This window comes from Hyla sarda, chromosome 6, assembly GCF_029499605.1.
Source record: "Hyla sarda isolate aHylSar1 chromosome 6, aHylSar1.hap1, whole genome shotgun sequence".
In the NCBI taxonomy this organism is placed as follows: domain Eukaryota; kingdom Metazoa; phylum Chordata; class Amphibia; order Anura; family Hylidae; genus Hyla; species Hyla sarda.
This window is the reverse complement of record NC_079194.1, coordinates 177669718-177689525: the sequence shown is the minus strand read 5'-3', so window position 1 is coordinate 177689525 and position 19808 is coordinate 177669718. Positions and strand designations below refer to the sequence as shown.

The following is a 19808-nucleotide window of genomic DNA, read 5'->3' as shown; positions in this document are numbered from 1 at the left end:
ACCCTAAAATGTATAGGTCATGTCTTTTGACATCCAATCTATTTATTATTGGCCATTCAGATATTTTAGACCAGTCCAGTTAAATTCTGTCCTCACTTTATTCCTACTGAGAACATCCAAAAATAGTTATGTACAAATTTAGGGATTATGTGCACTTTAATTGGCCCTCTCATATTATCTGCAACATTTTGTATAAAATGTAATGTAAATGTCATAATGTGGCTCCTTACAGCTGTGGATTACTTGCTATTTAGTAAATTCCATTGTCTTGAAGAAGCACACCATATAACGAAGCATATTTGCTAGAAGCATGGCACCATTCATTACAAGAGAATACCGTTGATTTGCAGTCCTCCTTTTATGATTCAGTGATTTACAATTCACGATGGTTTCCAATTAACAAGTTTAATCTCTATGGAAAAGAATAATTATTGTACAGTGACATTTGAGCGGTGTCCCTGGATTTCAGCTTTGAAATCTATTATCTTTGTGTCATTTACATGTTTGCTTAAAACCACTTATTTCCTTCATAATTACATGTCACAATTTGTTTCCACTCGGAGCTCAGGTTTATACTGTAATTAAGCAACAACAGTAATCCCAGCCCTAAATTAACATGTAATGAATGTTTTGCTGGCAGTCAGGCTGCCTGAGTGCACATATGTACTTTTATCCAGGGGTACATCGAAGTGTTTTAAGCATGATCCCCCATTTATTAGTATGAGCTTCAAACTTAGTACATTATAGAAGGAACACATGCCTTCTGTTTGTCTGTGCTTCATTGGTAATTTTGAAAAGTAATAGAACAATCTTTTCAGAGCCTTTCTTTTCCAGTGCACCAAAAGCACATAACTTACTATCTATTTTTGATTTCTGGTTCCTGCAATTTTGGGAAGGTATGCTTACACAGGGCAAATATTCAGTGAATTTTAATGTGCAGAAAATGTGCAGCACATTGCAGTAGAAGAAAAAATATTGTCCACACACAAAGGGGGAGATTTATCAAAACCGGTCCAGAGGAAAAATTGCAGAGTTGCCCAGAGCAACCAATCAGATCGCTTACATTTTTTCCGGAAGCCTTTTCAAAAATAAAAGAAGCGATCTGATTGGTTGCTATGAGCAACTTTTCCTCTGGACAGGTTTTGATAAAATGTGTGCCTGGACTGACCCGCACTACATATTTTAAAAGAAACCAGTTAGCTCTTAACTGTCTATGCTATATTAACCCTCCCCAGTACTGTTTAACAGTCGGGCAGTGTTTGGACACTGTTCCAATAAGTGTCAAAATAATCAACTCTTATTCCCATGCCTGCTAACTAGGCTTGGTGGTGGAGCTGCACTGACATGTAGTCACACTCTCTCCTCCTTTCTCAAAGCCGCTCAGGCTTGATTGACACCCAGATTGCGGGGAACTTCATGCAAAGCCTTGCACTCAGGGTGTCAATCAAGCTTGAGTGGCTGGGAGGAAGGAGGAGGTAGCATGACTTCATGCCACTGCGGCTCCACCCCTATGCCTACGTACTGGGAGCAAGATTTAAAGGTGATTATTGTGAAAATGCTTCATCGTCGGAGACTTATGGGCATAATGTCTGAATGCTGCCCTACTGCTGAAAGGAACTGGAAAATAGTTTATATCATAAGGGAGCTAACTGGTTCCCTTTAAATCCACAATTTATGCTGCAAAAACACTTCAGATTCAGTGCAGATTTTCCCCATTGACATTGATTGGGAAGTCACAATCCACAATTAATCTATAGTTACCGCTGATTTTGATGTGGAAAACAGGAAAAAAAAAGATACTCACTGTCCCTGATTTTCCCAGGCATCACAGAATCTGTGCTGTAAGTCTGCTTAGCACAACTCCAAATATTCCTCCTCCTCGATGTCAACCTCTATGTGTGACATTAACCCAAGTGGAAATTGTTTCTTCTTGATGGGAGCTTTATAAAGACAGGAGAAGCATTATAGGCCATTCATGCTCCACTGTGAATTCTGGAGTCACCTTTTAGAGGTTGCTCTCCCTCCAAACCGGTGACTGACTATAAGAAACTGTAGAACATGACTAGGGATTTAAGCAAAGATTACTCACCTGCATATCCTGCATATCCTTCTAACCAGAATTTCCAGTGGAGCACAAGAGTTTTTACGATGTTCTCCTTAAGGAGGAACATTATCCTTTTGGTGCCAAGGATCTTCTGCACTTCAGTCATGTTCTAATGCTTCTTATTGAAGTTAGAAATGACTTGAAGGGTGCGCTACATTCAAAAGGTGCCTTTAGAGAGCTGCTTTGCAATATCCTCTTTCCAATTAGCCAAAACAATGCTGAAACACGTTCAGGTGGATGTCTGTCACCAAGCAGGAGGTGCAGGGGTGTGGAAAAAACAAACAAAAAAAAACGACGTGTCCAAGGGAATAAAATGGAACAAAATCTACTTGTCCCTCATGACGATCCACTTGTCCTGGTACATAAAATAATTTCAACCAAAATAGTCTGTAAATAAGGTCTTAATTAATAGAAACTTAATAGGCAGACCAGTATGTCACCCAATTAGGTGGATAGGGCACGTGATAAGTCCGCCCCATTAAATATGTAGTCCCCCCTTCAAATAGGTATGTCCTTTTATCAGGTAGGTACGTCCCCTCATCACGTAGACAAGCATGAAGGGCTCCCCTAGTATGTAAATAGGGCCCCAGATATATATGTCCCCCCCCCCCCCCAGTTGGTAAAAAGGTAGGGCTTCCAGACAGAGCCATAGATATTAATGACCCCTATTAGGTAGAGCTCCCCCAGTAGGTAGACAGGCCCCAGATAGATATGGCCCCATCAGGTAGGCAGGTAGGGTCCCCATTTTAAACTATTATACTCCCTAAGTCAGAGCTTTCCAAACTTTTCATGGTGACGCCCCTATATAATTTGGTGACACACTCCTTGCTATACTGCCAATTGCATGCATCGCATTGCGTGTCGACAATGCGCAACATAGTACTTGTATCAGCATTAGAAAAGCTGCTACCATCCTGTGCCAGTTCATCCCCCTCCCCCTTTATCACACCCTGTCCCATATCATTCCACTGTGCCATTATATTCCCCTTCTCTGATGCTCCCTGTGCCATTATATTTCAGCCCCCCTCCCCTGTGCCATTATATTTTAGCCCTCCCCCTGTGCCATTATATTTCAGCCCCCCCCCCCCCCGTGCCATTAAATTTTCCGGCCCCCTGTGCCATTATATTACACCCTCCCCTCCTTTGCCACATCATTCATTGACTCACCAAACCCCCTCCCCCTGCATTTACCTGTCCTCCGCTCCCATGTGCGCTCCGGCAGGCTTGGGGGGGGGGTGTTGGTGCTTATGTTGCTGGACCGCATCCTTGGTTCCGATGAAGGTGGGCCCGATGAGTGATGTCATTGCATGTGCCTACGCCGGGATGCCGACGTCCTGCGCGGCTTGCAGTCTCTTGGAGTTTAGTGATGGGCCATGAATGATTGCCCCGTCATATATGAATTTCTCAGGCATTTAGCCCTGCTTGCCCGAGGCAGGGCTAAATGCCTGAAGAATTCACCTGTCTGGTGCCCGGAACTGCATGTCCCGGGCGTTGGGCGATACAATTTCCACATCCCTGAGGTGTGTTTTCGAGCTGACTCCAGGCAGCTAATTTACATGCTTCTTGCAGCAGAATTGGAGTATAATATAAGGGGGAAATTTTTTTCTTCATAACACGAGTATGTTTCTAATAGATTTTGAATGACCTATCCTATGCTACAGTGCTAGCAGTTTCATATAGAAACTACTGGGGACAGGTTCCCTTTATTAAAGAGTTACTACAGTGTTGTTGAGGTGGCAGTGATAAGGATGACCCTTATGATTTTGATTACTGACTATATATATATATATATATATATATATATATATATATATATATATGCTGCAGAAAAGCATTATTTTCCTTATGAGACATATCAGCTTGCTATTTGTTTGTAACTAATATGAAGACTTTGGGACGAGGCCGAAAGAAGCAAGATAAAGAAGAGTTTGAAAGCAAGAGACAAAAACATTTGAAGAAATCTAGGCTATGCATAAGGACATATGCCCCCCTGAATTTTCTGGTAGAATAGGGAAAAGGCAACATAAGTGAACTATGGCCAAGAAATAAATGAATGCTTAATATGCTAATATATACAGACACAATACTCAAATAACCAATCAAAATATTACATAATGATTTTGACATGATAACTAACCTCCCCTTTTTGTCAAGTGTAAAAACCACTGCACTTCTGTATAATAAAGAGAACTCTTTGGGACAGCTCCTTAGCTTCCTGCTGAGAAGGAGTTTCATACCAACTTTTTGTCTGGTGTTTATTTTTTGTGTCTACACTCTACGCAGTATACAGCGGCAGTCATGCACATTTTAAAGAGGTTATCCACCATAAGGTAATTTTAGTACGTACCTGGCAGGCAGTAATGGACATGCTTAGGAATGATCTGCGCTTGTCTTGGGGCTAAATGGCTATGTTGTGAGATTATCATAACACTGTGGCTAGCTTTTTGTGAACTAGTATTTCCTGTTTGACCTCCTTTTTTGACCACAAATCCTACTATTCCATTTTCCTCCCTCCCACACATCAGCCACCCCACCCATTGAAACATAAATGAGCTGCATCCTTTCAAATCAGTGTGGTTTTCAATCAGGGTGCCTACAGCTGTTGCATTAGTTGCAGCTTGATCTCTCTCCCACCAAGCGATCGCTCCACCCATTGAAGCAGACAGGCTCCCTGTCATCAGCTCACTAGTGAGTCAGGTCTTGGCCGCATTGCAACCTGGGAAAAATCTGAGACAACAGTAATTTTGTATGCTGTTAAAAATAAATATTGGAGTGAAAATCACAGAAGAATTGGGAGAAAACCATCACACACAGGTACAGACACTATATATTATGAACTAGGGACCGACCGATTATCGGTTTGGCCGATATTATCGGCCGATATTCACGATTTTGGGCGTTATCTGTATCGGCAATTACCTTGCCGATAATCCGATAATGCACCGCCCGCGCCGCACCACCCACTGCACTGCGACCGCACCCCCCACTGCACCGCACCCCCCCCCGGCCCCATTGCCTCCCCATCCCCGGTTTTATAATTACCGGGGCCCGGGGTCCACGCTACTTCCGGCTCCTGCTGCGTCCTGTGTTACGCTGTGCACTGCGCAATGACGAGTGACATCCTCAACGCGACGTCACCGTCGGTGCGCACAGTGACAGCTCAGGAGGATGGCACTGGAGCCAGATGTAGCGTGGACCCCGGGAACAGGAAATGATAAAACCGGGGATGGGGGAGGCAATCGGGGTGGTGCGGTGGGGGGTGTGGCGCGGTGTGGTGCGGCGGAGGGGGGGGCGTTGACGGTGATAGGACTCAGGAGGACCCCCGGACAGGCAGAGGGAGAGAAGCGGGTACCGGCGGCGGTCTCTGGCACAGCAAAAGCCGCTTTAAATCAATGATCTGCAGCGATGGCGCGTCTGGGGGGGGGGGTCAAGGGGGGGTTGGGGGATAAATAGCCAATAACTTATACCGGAATATCGGTATAGGTTATCGGCTATAGCCCATCGGCCCTAACCTCCACAGATTATCCGTATCGGCCCTAAAAAATCGATATCGGTGGATCCCTATTATGAACTACACTAACTTTACAGCCCCTGTAGCATAGTCAAATAAAAAAAAATCCTGGAATACCCCTTTAAGGCCTAACCAGCAGCCAGCCTTGACAGCAGGATACATCTTCAAACTCCTGGTAGCCCTGTAGCCCCCTGCCAAACCCAGAGGTCTACAGAATTGCCTAAATTCTCATGCAAGTCGATAAGACTTTGGGCAATTCTGTAAATCACTAAGTATAGCTGACTACAGAGTTGCTGGAAGTTTGAATTTGTATACTGCTGCTACAGAAACAACATTATATTAAGTTACGGTAATAATAGAAATGTGGCTTCTCTTAGCTCCATAGATTAAAGATAGAGAATGCCCTCAGGTGGGTGGTTCAGTATATTTAGCCAACTTCTTTTTCAGCATTTTGTGAGGCTTCTATTTGGATAATGGCTGTTGCAGGTTTTTCTTTCAAATATTCTTTACCCACTGATTCTCTGTAAATGATGGTGAAACCTATGTGAAACAGGTATAGCAGTCTACTCAGAACACCTAATCCTTCTAATCAATGTAGTGTGTGAAATGGGGACATTACATCTCATTGTGGCTTATAGAATTAGCATTCTGCTTGAGCCTTATTGTGAATGGAATAGAAGATGAAACAAAACAGGATGTCAGGACTGCAGGAGACTAATATTCTGTTAGAATCTATAGGTCTATGTGGTTTTGGGATAGAAGTAAAAAGGTGATACCTTTTTGAGCCCTGTTAAACGTTTTCTTCTATGCCCCTTAATGCCACTCCTTAAATATTAAAGTATTTTTAAAGGAGTGCTCACATCTCACAAAGTAGTGGCATTTCACTGGGATAGACCATGACTTTATCATTTGGCGGGGTTTAGGGACCCTTGCCCATTAAAGAATAAAAGTGTAATTATGTACCCTCCTTTTCTCTGAACTGCAGCCCAGGCCTACTGGCTGTGTAGGGAACTACAGGTGATCACCTTTCCTTGAATGGGGCTGCACAGCTGGGTAGCCATGGGCTTTGATGTAAAAACGCCAGAAAAACTCCCACAGATTTTTCCCGCATTTGGCAGTTTTTATGGCGTTTTTTCTGTTGTGTAGAAACAGACAATTTTGTACCCTGTGGCAGTTTTTTCACTACCTTCAGGATACCACTCTGTGGGTCAGATGCCTGGTCCATGGAGTATAAGGAGGTGAGGAGTGATGTATAGCATCACTTCTCACCTCACCCGGCCGTATAACATACAGGGGTGCATAGTGTACCCGTATATACCATATATACAGGAAGTGGGAATCCAGTCACTAAACTGATGGGACTCCCCCCTCCTATAGCCCTTTTGAGCGGTATACAGGATATGTCTATAGATATATATCTGTGTGTGTGTGTGTGTGTATATATATATATATATATATATATATATATATATATATATATATTTATTTATTTTTGACATGAAGGAATACATTTTTACTTTTTTTGCAATTTTGGAGTGCTGCGCCATTGTTTTCTATTACATGGACTTTGATCGAGTCGGGGCGCTGGCACCAGGCATCTAATGGTGAAGTAGTGCTTCATTGTTTTTGAATATACACAGGATATATCTATAGATATATATGTGTGTGTGTATGTATGTATGTATGTGTGTGTGTATATATATGAATTTGTGTGTGTGTGTATATATATATATATATATATATATATATATATATATATATGTATAGGAATATGCAAAGCAGCTCATTACATCACCTTTTCAGGTAATGTTCCCTGGTATCAGCTTAGCTCCTGTTAAGGAATATAAAAAGCTGATCGGGATTTTATGCCAAGCCAGACTACTCCCCAAAATGGAAGTTTCTACCCATCTGCAGACAGCTGTTTCGTGGTTTTTGCCACTCGTCAGTACAGAGCAGGGTGATCTGGCTTGGCTGAGGTAAGAGGCCTGAGGGCAGCTAAAGGGGAGGAGTATTTACCTCAGGGCGAGGCCACCACTCCTTGGGTAATGGAGCTTCAGAAAGCCATTAAGCACTCCGCTAGCATTCTGGGTAGGGGAATATGCAAAGCAGCTCATTAAATCACCTTTTCAGGTAATGTTCCCTGGTATCAGCTTAGCTCCTGTTAAGGAATATAAAAAGCTGATCAGGACTTTATGCCAAGCCAGACTACTCCCCAAAAGGGAAGTTTCTACCCATCTGCAGACAGCTGTTTCGTTGTTTTTGCCACTCGTCAGTACAGAGCAGGGTGATCTGGCTTGGCTGGGGTAAGAGGCCTGAGACGAGGTCCACTTACCTCCCTTGCTCCTCTCCCAGCCTGGCCCGTGTAGCTCTGCCCCCTAGTGATTACATCATGGGGGGGGGGGGGGCTACAGATAGGAGCCAGGGTGGTAAGTGTGAGGCTCTGTTCATATTGTACGTTTTGTATAATGTGAACAGCCCCTTCTGGCAGTGTTTTCCTAGACAGGGAGACTCCAGCTGTTGCTAAACTACAACTCCCAGCATGCACAGACAGCCAAAGGCTGCCTGGGCATGCTGGGAGTTGTAGTTTTGCAACAATTAGAGGCTCCCTGTTTGGGAAGACATTGAATTATGGGCGCTTTCCCCAGCGGAGTGCGTCAAAAATGTACTAACATATTTTTTTTATTTTTCTCAATTCAGATCTGTGTGTGCAGAGGATTATGGCACATTCCTTGGACTACAGTGATGAACTGTTTTTCTTTTTTCTTTTAATAAAATGGCTAACAAGGGCTGTGGGGGAGTGTTTTTTTTAAATAAAATGTTTCCAATGTGTCGTTTAATTTTTTTTTTTTATTTAAAGGGGTACTCCTCTGGAAAACATTTTTTTTTAAATCACCTGGTGCCGGAAAGTTAAACAGATTTGTAAATGACTTCTGTTAAAAATCTTAATCCTTCCAGTATTTCTCAGTTATGATCCACAGGAAGTTCTTTTCTTTTAGAATTTCCTGTCTGTCTGACCTCAGTGCTCTCTGCTGACACCTCTGTCCATTTTAGGAACTTTCCAGAGTAGGCGCAAATCCCCATAGAAAACCTATTCTGCTCCGAACAGTTCCTAAAATGGACCGAGGTGTCAGCAGAGAGCACTGTGGTCAGACAGACAGGAAATTCAAAAAGAAAAGAACTTCCTGTGGATCATAGCAGCAGCTGATAAGTACTGGAAGTAATTTACAAATCTGTTTAACTTTCTGGTACCAGTTGATTACATCTTTTTTGCAGTGGAGTACCCCTTTAATTTTCAGGCTTAGTAGTGGAAGCCGTCTTATAGACATAATCCATTACCAAGCCGGGCTAGCACTAACCCCTAAACATTATCCCAGTACCCACCACCACAGGGGTAGCAGGAAGAGCTGCCACCAACAGACCCAGAGTGTCAATAATGGTGCTCCTGTGCCTTGGTGGTAACAGGCTGGCGTTATTTAGCTGGGGAGGGCCAGTAACAATGGTCTTCTCCCACCCTGATAACATCAGGCTGTTGCTGCTTGGTTGGTATCTGGTTGAGAATGAAATATAGGGAACCCTATATTTCCCCAGCCTAAATAACGCCAGGAGAGCCATTTTTGACAATCCGGGCTTGTTGGTACCGGCTCTTCCTGTTACCCCTGTGGTGGTGGGTACCAGGATAATATTTAGGTGTTAATGTTAGCTGTTTTCGGGGCTAATGCTAATCCCCGGCTTGGTAATGGATTTCAGTCTATAAGACAGCTTCCGCTTCTAAACCTGAAAATAAAAAAAATGATACATTGGAAAAATTATTTTACTTAAAGGGGTACTCCGGTGGAAAACATTTTTTTTTTAAATCAACTGGTGCCAGAAATTTTAACAGATTAGTAAATTACTTCTATCAAAAAATCTTTACCCTTAAATGGGCACAGTCACCAATTTTATTTTTTTAATTTTTTTATATGTTGTAGTACTTATGTACTACAACAAATATCTAATATACCGTATTTATCGGGGTATACCATGCACAGGCCTATAACACGCACCCTCATTTTACCAAGGATATTTGGGTAAAAAAAAGTTTTTTACCTAAATATCCATGGTAAAATGAGGGTGCGTGTGTGTGCGCGTGTATATCCCGCTACACCCCCAGGAAAGGCAGGGGGAGAGAGAAGCCGTCGCTGCCGGCTTCTCTGCCCCTGCCTTTCCTGGGGTCTAGAGCCCTACTGCCGCCACTTCTCTCCCGCTGGCTGTCTGCGCCGCTGCCCGTTCTCTCCCCCTGACTATCGGTGCCGACGCCCCATTGCCGACAGCCAGGGGGAAGAGAAGGGGCAGCGGCACCCATTGCCGGCGCCGCTGCCCCGTTGCCTCACCCCATCCCCGGTTGCATAATTACCTGTTGCTGGGGTCGGGTCCGCGCTGCTTCAGGCCTCCGGTGAGCGTCCCCTGAGTCGTTGCTATGCACTGCACGGCGCAGTGCATTGATGTCATGCGCCGCGCCGTGCAGCACATAGCAACGACGCAGGGGATGCACACCGGAGGCCTGAAGCAGCGCGGACCCGACCCCGGCAACAGGTAATTATGCAACCGGGAATGGGAGGGAGGCAACGGGGCAGCGGCACCAGCAATGGGTGCCGCTGCCCCTTCTCTCCCCCTGTCTGTCGGCGCCGCTGCCCCATTGCCGGCGCCGCTTCTTTCCCCCTGGCTATCGGCGCCCCAGCAATGGGGCGCCGGCACCGATAGTCAGGGGGAGAGAACGGGCAGTGGCGCCGATAGCCAGGGAGAAAAGGGCCGGCAGCAGGGCTCTAGACTCTGGGCAGGCAGGGGCAGAGAAGCTGGCAGCGCTGGCTGTCTCTGCACCTGCAAAAGCCGCTGCAGTTCATTGATTTAAAGCGCCTGCTTTAAATCATTGAACTGCAGCGGCTTATCGGCGTATAACACGCACATAAACTTTAGGCAAAAAATTTTTGCCTAAAAAGTGCGTGTTATACGCCGATAAATACGGTACTTATTATTATTATTATTTTTATTTTTTTTCCATTAAAATGGTATAATTTACATTTAAAGACCATCCACTAGGGGTCTCCCTCCTAGTGGCCGGCTGCAGCCTGGCATGACGTCACACTTTAATTTGGACCGATTCCGGCCGGGCATCGGTCCTAATTCACTCAGCCTGTGCTCGCTCCCTGCCTGTCAATCAAACAGGCGGGAGCGAGCGCTTTGAAGGAAGAGGATGCGCGCAGGCTCCCTGGCCTCGCACGCCGGCCCTGGCTCCCGGGGAAAGGTAAAATATTATGCGCAGCTGCTGCGAAGTCCGCTGTGACCTTTCTCACTGTTTGTTTATTCTTTTGCCGGGGGGGGGGGGGTGGGATTCGGTTGAGCGGCGTGGCGGGGCCGGGGGGGGGGTTGCGGGCTGCGCGGCGGGGAGTGGGATGTGCGGCCATCAAAGATACAGTGTTCATCTATACAGTATGCCTCCAGTTGTTTCCCCACTACAACTCCCAGCATGCCCTGACAGCAAATAGATGTAATGTGTTGTAATGGGGAAACAGCTGGAGGTACACTGAATAGGTGAACTAAGGGCGGAAGTGTTCCACCCCCCCCCCCAGCAGGCATCAGTGACGTTGTGCATGCTGGGGAAATCTGCTTGGTAGTGAGCACACTACCAAGCAGACAAAAGGCATTTTTAATATGTAAAAAAAAAAAAAATTAAAGGCAGGGAGGGGGTTAGGGATAGATGAGCAATAGGCAGGGACAAAACAAAAAAGCATGGAGGGAGCTACCATTTAAAGTACTTATTAGCAGCTGTATGCTACAGAGGAGATTTTGAATCTTTTAATCTTTTTTAAATTTGTCTTGTCCACAGTGCTCTTTGTTGACACCTGATGTCCGTATCAGTTTCTGAAGCACAAAGGTTTCAGCAAAGAGCACCGTGGACAAGTCAAAAAAGAAATTCAAAAAAGAAAATTTCATCTGTAGCATACAACTGCTAATTAGTACTGAAAGGATTAAGATTTTAAATAGAAGTAATTTACAAATCTGTTTAACCCCTTAAGGACGCAGGACGTAAATGTACGTCCTGGTGAGGTGGTACTTAACGCACCAGGACGTACATTTACGTCCTAAGCATAACCGCGGGCATCGGAGCGATGCCCGTGTCATGCGCGGCTGATCCCGGCTGCTGATCGCAGCCAGGGACCCGCCGGCAATGGCCGACGCCCGCGATCTCGCGGGCGTCCGCCATTAACCCCTCAGGTGCCGGGATCAATACAGATCCCCGCATCTGCGGGAGTTCGCGATTAAAATGAACGATCGGATCGCCCGCAGCGCTGCTGCGGGGATCCGATCATTCATAACGCCGCACGGAGGTCCCCTCACCTTCCTCCGTGCGGCTCCCGGCGTCTCCTGCTCTGGTCTGTGATCGAGCAGACCAGAGCAGGAGATGACCGATAATACTGATCTGTTCTATGTCCTATACATAGAACAGATCAGTATTAGCAATCATGGTATTGCTATGAATAGTCCCATATGGGGACTATTCAAGTGTAAAAAAAAATGTAAAAAAATGTAAAAGTAAAAGTAAAAAAAAAGTGAAAAATCCCCTCCCCCAATAAAAAAGTAAAACGTCCGTTTTTTCCTATTTTACCCCCAAAAAGCGTAAAAAACATTTTTTATAGACATATTTGGTATCACCGCGTGCGTAAATGTCCGAACTATTAAAATAAAATGTTAATGATCCCGTACGGTGAACGGCGTGAACGAAAAAAAATTAAAAAAGTCCAAAATTCCTACTTTTTTAATACATTTTATTTAAAAAAAAATTATAAAAAATGTATTAAAAGTTTTTTATATACAAATGTGGTATCAAAAAAAAGTACAGATCATGGCGCAAAAAATGAGCCCCCATACCGCCGCTTATACGGAAAAATAAAAAAGTTATAGGTCATCAAAATAAAGGGATTATAAACGTACTAATTTGGTTAAAAAGTTTGTGATTTTTTTTAAGCGCAACAATAATATAAAAGTATATAATAATGGGTATCATTTTAATCGTATTGACCCTCAGAATAAAGAACACACGTCATTTTTACCAGAAATTGTACGGCGTGAAAACAAAACCTTCCAAAATTAGCAAAATTGCGTTTTTTGTTTTAATTTCCCCACAAAAATAGTGTTTTTTGGTTGCGCCATACATTTTATGATATAATGAGTGATGTCATTACAAAGGGCAACTGGTCGCGCAAAAAACAAGCCCTCATACTAGTCTGTGGATGAAAATATAAAAGAGTTATGATTTTTAGAAGGCGAGGAGGAAAAAATGAAAACGTAAAAATTAAATTGTCTGAGTCCTTAAGGCCAAAATGGGCTGAGTCCTTAAGGGGTTAAAGGCTACCTCTCATCAAAAAAACTTTTGATATATTATAGATTAATGTATGCAGAATAACTTTACAATTGCATGTTATTAAAAAATATGCTTCTTTCTATTTAATTTTCCACTTTGAAGAAATGACCACTAGGGGTCTCCCTACCAGTCCTGGCAGCAAGCATTTCAGACTCATGCTGGAGTCCTAAACACTACGAGCTGCCAGTCTGCTTTGTTCACAAAGGAGAACACTCAGAGCTGCCAGCCTGCTTTGTTCACAGCCTGTTTGGCTGTGAACAAAACAGGCTGGCAGCTCTGAGTGTTTAGGACTCCAGCATGAGTCAGAAATGCTTGCTGACAGGACTGATCGGGAAAAATACAATAGAAAGAAGCATATTTTTCATTAACATGCTATTGGAAAGTTATTCAACATTCATTAATCTAAAATATATCAAAAGTTTATTTGATGAGAGGTACCCTTTAACTTTCTGGCACCAGTTCATTTAAAAAAATGATACGCACCCCCCCCCCCCCCCCCCAAAAAAAATTTAAAATAAAATTAAAAGTTGAAACCTAGCCGCACAGAGGAAAGAACACTAAAGTGGATGAAGTGCTACCCTTAATGCCTCCCCTTTAGTCTTATAATTGTACTGGTACCATAAATCAAACCCCCATTGATCATAAAGTGATGGCAAATCCTACTGATGCAACATCACTTTAAGCTGCAAAAACCCCTTTAACTCTTTGTCTGCTTATCAATGAAAGGTAGCGACTATAGGTGACCACGTAGACAGCAGGCCTCTTATATGACCTCCGCCTTCTTAGAATGATTGCATTTCAGCTCAAGAATGATTATTTTTACCCAGTCCCAAGCAGTTAAGTTCTTCATTTATATTCCCCGTCTGTTTGAGAGCTGGCGGTGACAGTATAAATTGTGATGCATTTCTTCCATTTACATCTGACTTGTGAGGAATAAGTTATTTATTTTTATTTTTTTCCTTGTGGTTTTTAAAGAATGCAGTGGGGGATGGGGAGGGGGATTGCGGGGAGGTTAAGCCTTTGTATCCCTTTCTGTTTCATTACTCATGCGAGAGATTGAAGTGTGCCATGGCTGGAAGGTGCTGAGATGGGCTATTTGGATATACTATGCACGCCCAGAATTTCTCACAAAGGAAGGGAGTGCAGTGGCTGGAAATTATAATTCAGAAGAGTGCGTCCTACAGCAATTACTAGAGCGGCTCTACCAGAGCAGGGGTGCTATATGTCTGGAAATTGGAGCTGCAGCAGTAACAGCCTCTTGTGCCGTTCACATTATAGTCCAGTAACTGAGATCCAAATTCATTTCACAGCTGTAATTGAATCCTCTGGCTGATGCTGAAGAAATCTTTGATATCTCTCAGCCCCTGTTGCTATACGGAATGTCTTCTTACATATTTGCATTATGTCTTGCAAAGCAGCGGCTGATACATTATGGAGACTCTCCAGGGGATTCATTTGCTTCAAATGCTCAAAACTTTGAGAGCTAAAAAAAAATAAAAAAATAAAAGATGAACTTGTACCAATATCTTACATCATTTCCTCAAATTATGTTTATTTAGTAAAAGCACTTGCATAGCATAACTATAGTCATTACCTGCACAGTGTGTAAAGGTTTTTTGAGTTCGTTTATTTATTTGTTTATTTATGTATATTCCCTTGTTTCATTGATTTTCTTTTAGACCATGGCTGTCAACAAAAAAAATTTTTTCCCCCAAATTCCCAAGCTGATTCTTTCTCCCAGGAGATAGGGATGCTTAATTCACATCATTGCTTTGTGTAGCAAGGGAAAAAAATTTACACCCTGGTTCAGATTTCTGACTCTGAAGGGGAAAAAGAACTCTTCATTGCCCATAGCAACCAATAACAGCTCAGTTTGCATTTCTCAAATTTTATCTGATTAAACCTGAGCTCTGATTGGTTGTTTATAGGCAAATCAGACAGATTATCAGGGCCCCTGTTTTTCTAATTCTGGACAGCCCATATACATATATATATATATATATATATATATATATATATATATATATATATATATATATATATATATGCTGTGGGTTTTACAACTGACATTTCTTTAAAGGGGTTATCCACCATAAGGTGATGTTAGTACGTACCTGGCAGACAGTAATGGACATGCTTAGAAAGGATCTTCGCTGGTCTTGAGGCTAAATGGCATGAGATTACCATAATCATATGGTATCAAGAGATTACCGTAACACTCTGGCTAGCTTTTTGTGAACTTGTATTTCCTGTCTGACTTCCTGTTTTGACCTTTTTTTTCTACAAATCCCACAATGCCATTTTCTTTGCTCCCACACATCAGCCACCCCACCCAATGAAACAAAAGACCTGTGGTTTTCAACCAGGGTGCCTACAGCTGTTGCATTAGTTGCAGATTGATCCCTCCACCCAGTGAAGCAGACAGGCTCCCTGTCATCAGCTGACTAGTGAGTCAGGTCTCGGCTGCATTGCAAGCTGGGACAAATCCGAGACAACAGTAATTTTGTATGCTGGTAAAAATAAATATTGGGGTGAAAATGACAGAATTGTGAGAAAACCGTCACACACAGGTACAGACACTATATTATGAACTACACTAACTTCACAGCCCCTGTAGCATAGTCAAATTAAAAAAATTCCTGGAATACCCATTTAAAGGGGTTCTCTGGTGCTTACACATCTTTTCCCCTATCCAAAGGATAGGGGATAAGATGCCTGATTGCGGGGGTCCCGCCCCTGGGGACCCCCGGGATCATGCACGTGCACCCCGTTTGTAATCAGTCCCCAGAGCGTGTTCGCTCCGGGACTGATTACAGGCGACCACCGGGCCGGCGGTGTGTGACCTCACGCCTCCGCCCCTGTGTGACGTCATGCTCCGCCCCTCAATGCAAGCCTACGGGAGGGGGCGTGATAGCTGTCACGCCCCCTCCCGTAGGCTTGCATTGAGGGGCAGAGCATGACGTCACACACCGCCGGCCCGGTGGTCGCCTGTAATCAGTCCCGGAGCAAACATGCTCTGGGGACTGATTACAAACGGGGTGCCGCGTGCATGATCCCGGGGGTCTCCAGCGGCGGGACTCCCGCGATCAGGCATCTTATCCCCTATCCTTTGGATAGGGGAAAAGATGTGTAAGCACCGGAGAACCCCTTTAAGTTGTGTGAGAAGTTAGAGACCATTTAAAGGAATACTTTGAGAATCTATTTTTCATTAAAAAATTTACATGCAATCCAATTTTTATTTCCTTTTTTCTCTAAGACTTCTAGGGACACCTTTTTAAGCATTTTTTATTCTGTCTGTTAGTCTTTTCAATCTATAAGCTGCAGCTGCATTTCTCTACTATTCTCTATCTCTCTTGGGAAGGTCAGCTTACTACTCTATTTAATACTGGACGGCCCCATTCACACTATGGCAAATACACATGGAATATCTACAAGGAACTCTGCTCAGCTTCCACCTTGCAGCATCCTCCTATTAATTTCAGTGTGAATTCTGTTGCTCAGTTTACATGACGGACACTCCGCTTCCATTTCTGAAGAGTTGCATTTTGCTGGAAGACTGAACAGAATTCACCAGAGAAGTTCCTTTTGGGACAAAAGAACAAATGATTGTCTGGTGAATGATTGTTTTTTTTTCAGCATAGCCGTACACATTTTACTCCATATTGGTGACATATCGGGTCCAGATCAAGTTGCAAGGATAAAATATTTTCACAGAAAGATTGTGAACCAGCGACCATTAAGTAAAAAGTTCAGACAATGAAGGTTTGCTACTAGTTTGGTAAACTTGTTAAAGTGTACCTGCCATTTGTCTGTGCACAGGACACAGGGGCAATAGCTGGAGGGACAAGACATCATTTTTCACCCCAAAATATACACATTTGTTCACCTATGTATGTTATAAATATATATATATATATATATATATATATATATATATATATATATGTTGTTATATGATATAAAAGGTTTTTTGCAAATGACCGCTGCGCTTTCTCCGGAATGGGACCCAGACTCACAGTGAGGAGGGTGTGTGGTAGACAGCACATGCTCCATTCATTTCTTTGGGAGTGCCGGAGAGACCAGAGTACAGCACTTGGGCATCTGTGGCATTCCCATAGAAGGCAATGGGGTGTGTGCCGTCTACTAGGGATCGACCGATTATCGGTATGGCCGATATTTTCGGCCGATAATCACGATTTTGGGGATTATCGGTATCGGCAATTACCTTGCCGATAAGCCGATAATGCCCCCCCGACCCGCCGCACCGCGACCGCCCGCCGACTTACCGCACCGCGACCTCCCCCCCGACCCACAGCGTCGCACCCCCTACCGTATTGCTGGGCGGTATACCGGTATGGATTTTTGCCCATACCCCTATATCGGTCGGGCCCCTCCCCCACCCTCCGAGTCAATAAAAAAATTAAACTTACCCGTAATGGGGGTGGTCCGGGACATCCATCCTTCCTGTCCGGGGGCATTCCGGGTGAAGAGTGAACCGGTCTGGGCTGTCCTTCTTCTCCCACGGTCTTCTTCTCCACTCCGGTCAGGCTCCGGCCTAGTACGCTGCATAGACGCCGCTACGCCATGACGTCAGGTGCGTCGCTGCGCACGGACATCACTGCGCAGCGGCGTCTATGCAGCGTACTAGGCCGGAGCCCACCCGGAGTGGACAAGATGAACCCCGGAGAAGGAGGACAGCCCGGACCGGTTCACTCTCCACCCGTAATGCCGCCGGACACTACAGGAACGATGGATGGATGGCCCGGACCACCCTGACAGGTAGGGGGAGAGAAGCGGGTGGTGGTGGCGGCGGCGGCGGCCTATGGCACCGCAAAAGCCACTGCAGAGCATTGATTTAAAGCGCCCGCTTTAAATCAATGCTCTGCAGCGGTGTCGAGGGGGGATAAATAGCCGATAACTTATACCGGAATATCGGTATAAGTTATCGGCTATCGGCCCCAACCTCCACCGATTATCGGTATCTGCCCTAAAAAAAAAAAAACGATATCGGTCGATCCCTACCGTCTACCACATGCTCCTCACTAAGAGCAGTGTCCTGTTCTGGAGATTACGGGGGATCCCAGCCATCAGACCCTCCCACAATCAGCTACTTATCCCCTGTCCTGTGGATTAGTTTTGGTGGTTAGTTTTGACTGGACAACACCTTTAAATTTCATGCAACTGACATTTTTTTAAATGTATTATTATTATTATTTTTTCATTGCCCCTCTTAATCAGCTAATATGTGTATGTTTACTCCTGAATTCTCTTTCTTGAACTACTAGAAGAAATGTTAAAGGAAATGTATCACCTAGATTCTCTGATCAGAGCCAGAAAACATATTTATCATAACCTGTGCAGAAGAAAAGTTGCCTATAGCAATTAATCAGATCCCTTCTTTCATTTTGCAGAGGCCTTTTTAAAAATTAAAAAGTAATCTGGTTGATATGGGCAACTGGACAAAACCGGGCAACAGGTTTTAGTACATAATTATGGAGGTCTCAGAACAAAACAAAACAGGTCTCAGCTAAGTTTAAGACCTAGTGGCCAAAATAGGAAATGCAACATTTCATATTATAAAATATAGATATCAAAATGGAAAATTAGCAAAAAATCACCCAAAATTCTTTAAAAATATGGGTAACCTTGCATATTCTCTTTTTTAATCACTCTAGAACTGATGCTGAACTGATGTGGACTATATCTTACTGACTTCGTTGCCCATGTACTTATTTTCCCGGGAAACAACAAACATACTGCATTATGTACTGTGTAATACCTATATGTTGTACTAGCCTGCTGTAAAGGATGGGGGAGGGGTGGGGCGAGTGGGATGGGCGTTTATGTTTTGTATAAGTATTTTTTGTTGCTGTAAAACCACAGAAAATTTCTATAAAGAATTTTTGGAAAATGTTTAAAAAATAACTAAATAAAAAATTGGTAACCTGAAAACTTGGTTTAGACAATAGGACGTCTTCTAATGAAGTATTTTATTTAAAAAAATAAAAAAAAACACGTAATAGCACAGTCAACTGTGTGCACAAAACATATAATTTCCTACTACTTTAATTTGGCTTCTACAGTTTTCTTCTCAGTCATTCCTATGGACACTGCCAGCAAATCAACAGTAATAATTTAACCCCTTCTACCTTAGCCCCTATTGTTATAACTATTGGCATCTACAAAGTGCCTATATGTTCTAACAGGACTTATTAACATAAACAACATTTTTCAGATTAGCATTAGTTACTAATATTTAAATCGTCGCACTGGCCCTAGTATCCTCAGGGTGGGGGGGGGGGGGGGTAGGTAGTTGTTCAGTAGGTGGACAAGCTCTCTGTATGAATGCACAATAGGAGTAAATTTTCCAGTTTTCCCAAGAAAACCGTGATACACATCACAAGTATATTTACCCTTCTTTTATGCACTCTCACAACCAAATGGATTTCCACTTACTGACCTGAGCAACCTTGTGCTAAATTTGGTCATCAACTAAAGATGCTCATGAAATGTTGTCTGGGTCATGTTTAGGGCATATATTTTGTATGGCCATTCTGAGGAGATCCTGTCTGTTAGCTACTTAGTGGTGCAGATATTGTACTTTTTTCCGCCCCTTTAATATTATTTTAGGAGTAAATTGCACAATTTTAAATCCTCTGAAGATAAATTTAGATGAAGGCTCTGCCTCAGGGAAACTGACCCCAGTCACCATAAGCTATGGTGTTTTTATTCATTTATTTTTAACCCTCCCCCCCAAATCTAATTTTCTACGGTGAGACTCAGAATGAGTTACA

The 19808-nt window shown here is 43.5% G+C and overlaps 1 protein-coding gene across 8 annotated transcripts in view; it reads left to right on the top strand.

Annotated features, from left to right (window-relative positions):
* The window catches only part of PMFBP1 (polyamine modulated factor 1 binding protein 1), a 302187-nt gene that overhangs the window by 50532 nt on the left and 231847 nt on the right, over positions 1–19808 (top strand). The gene's annotated exons all lie outside the window — the stretch shown is intronic.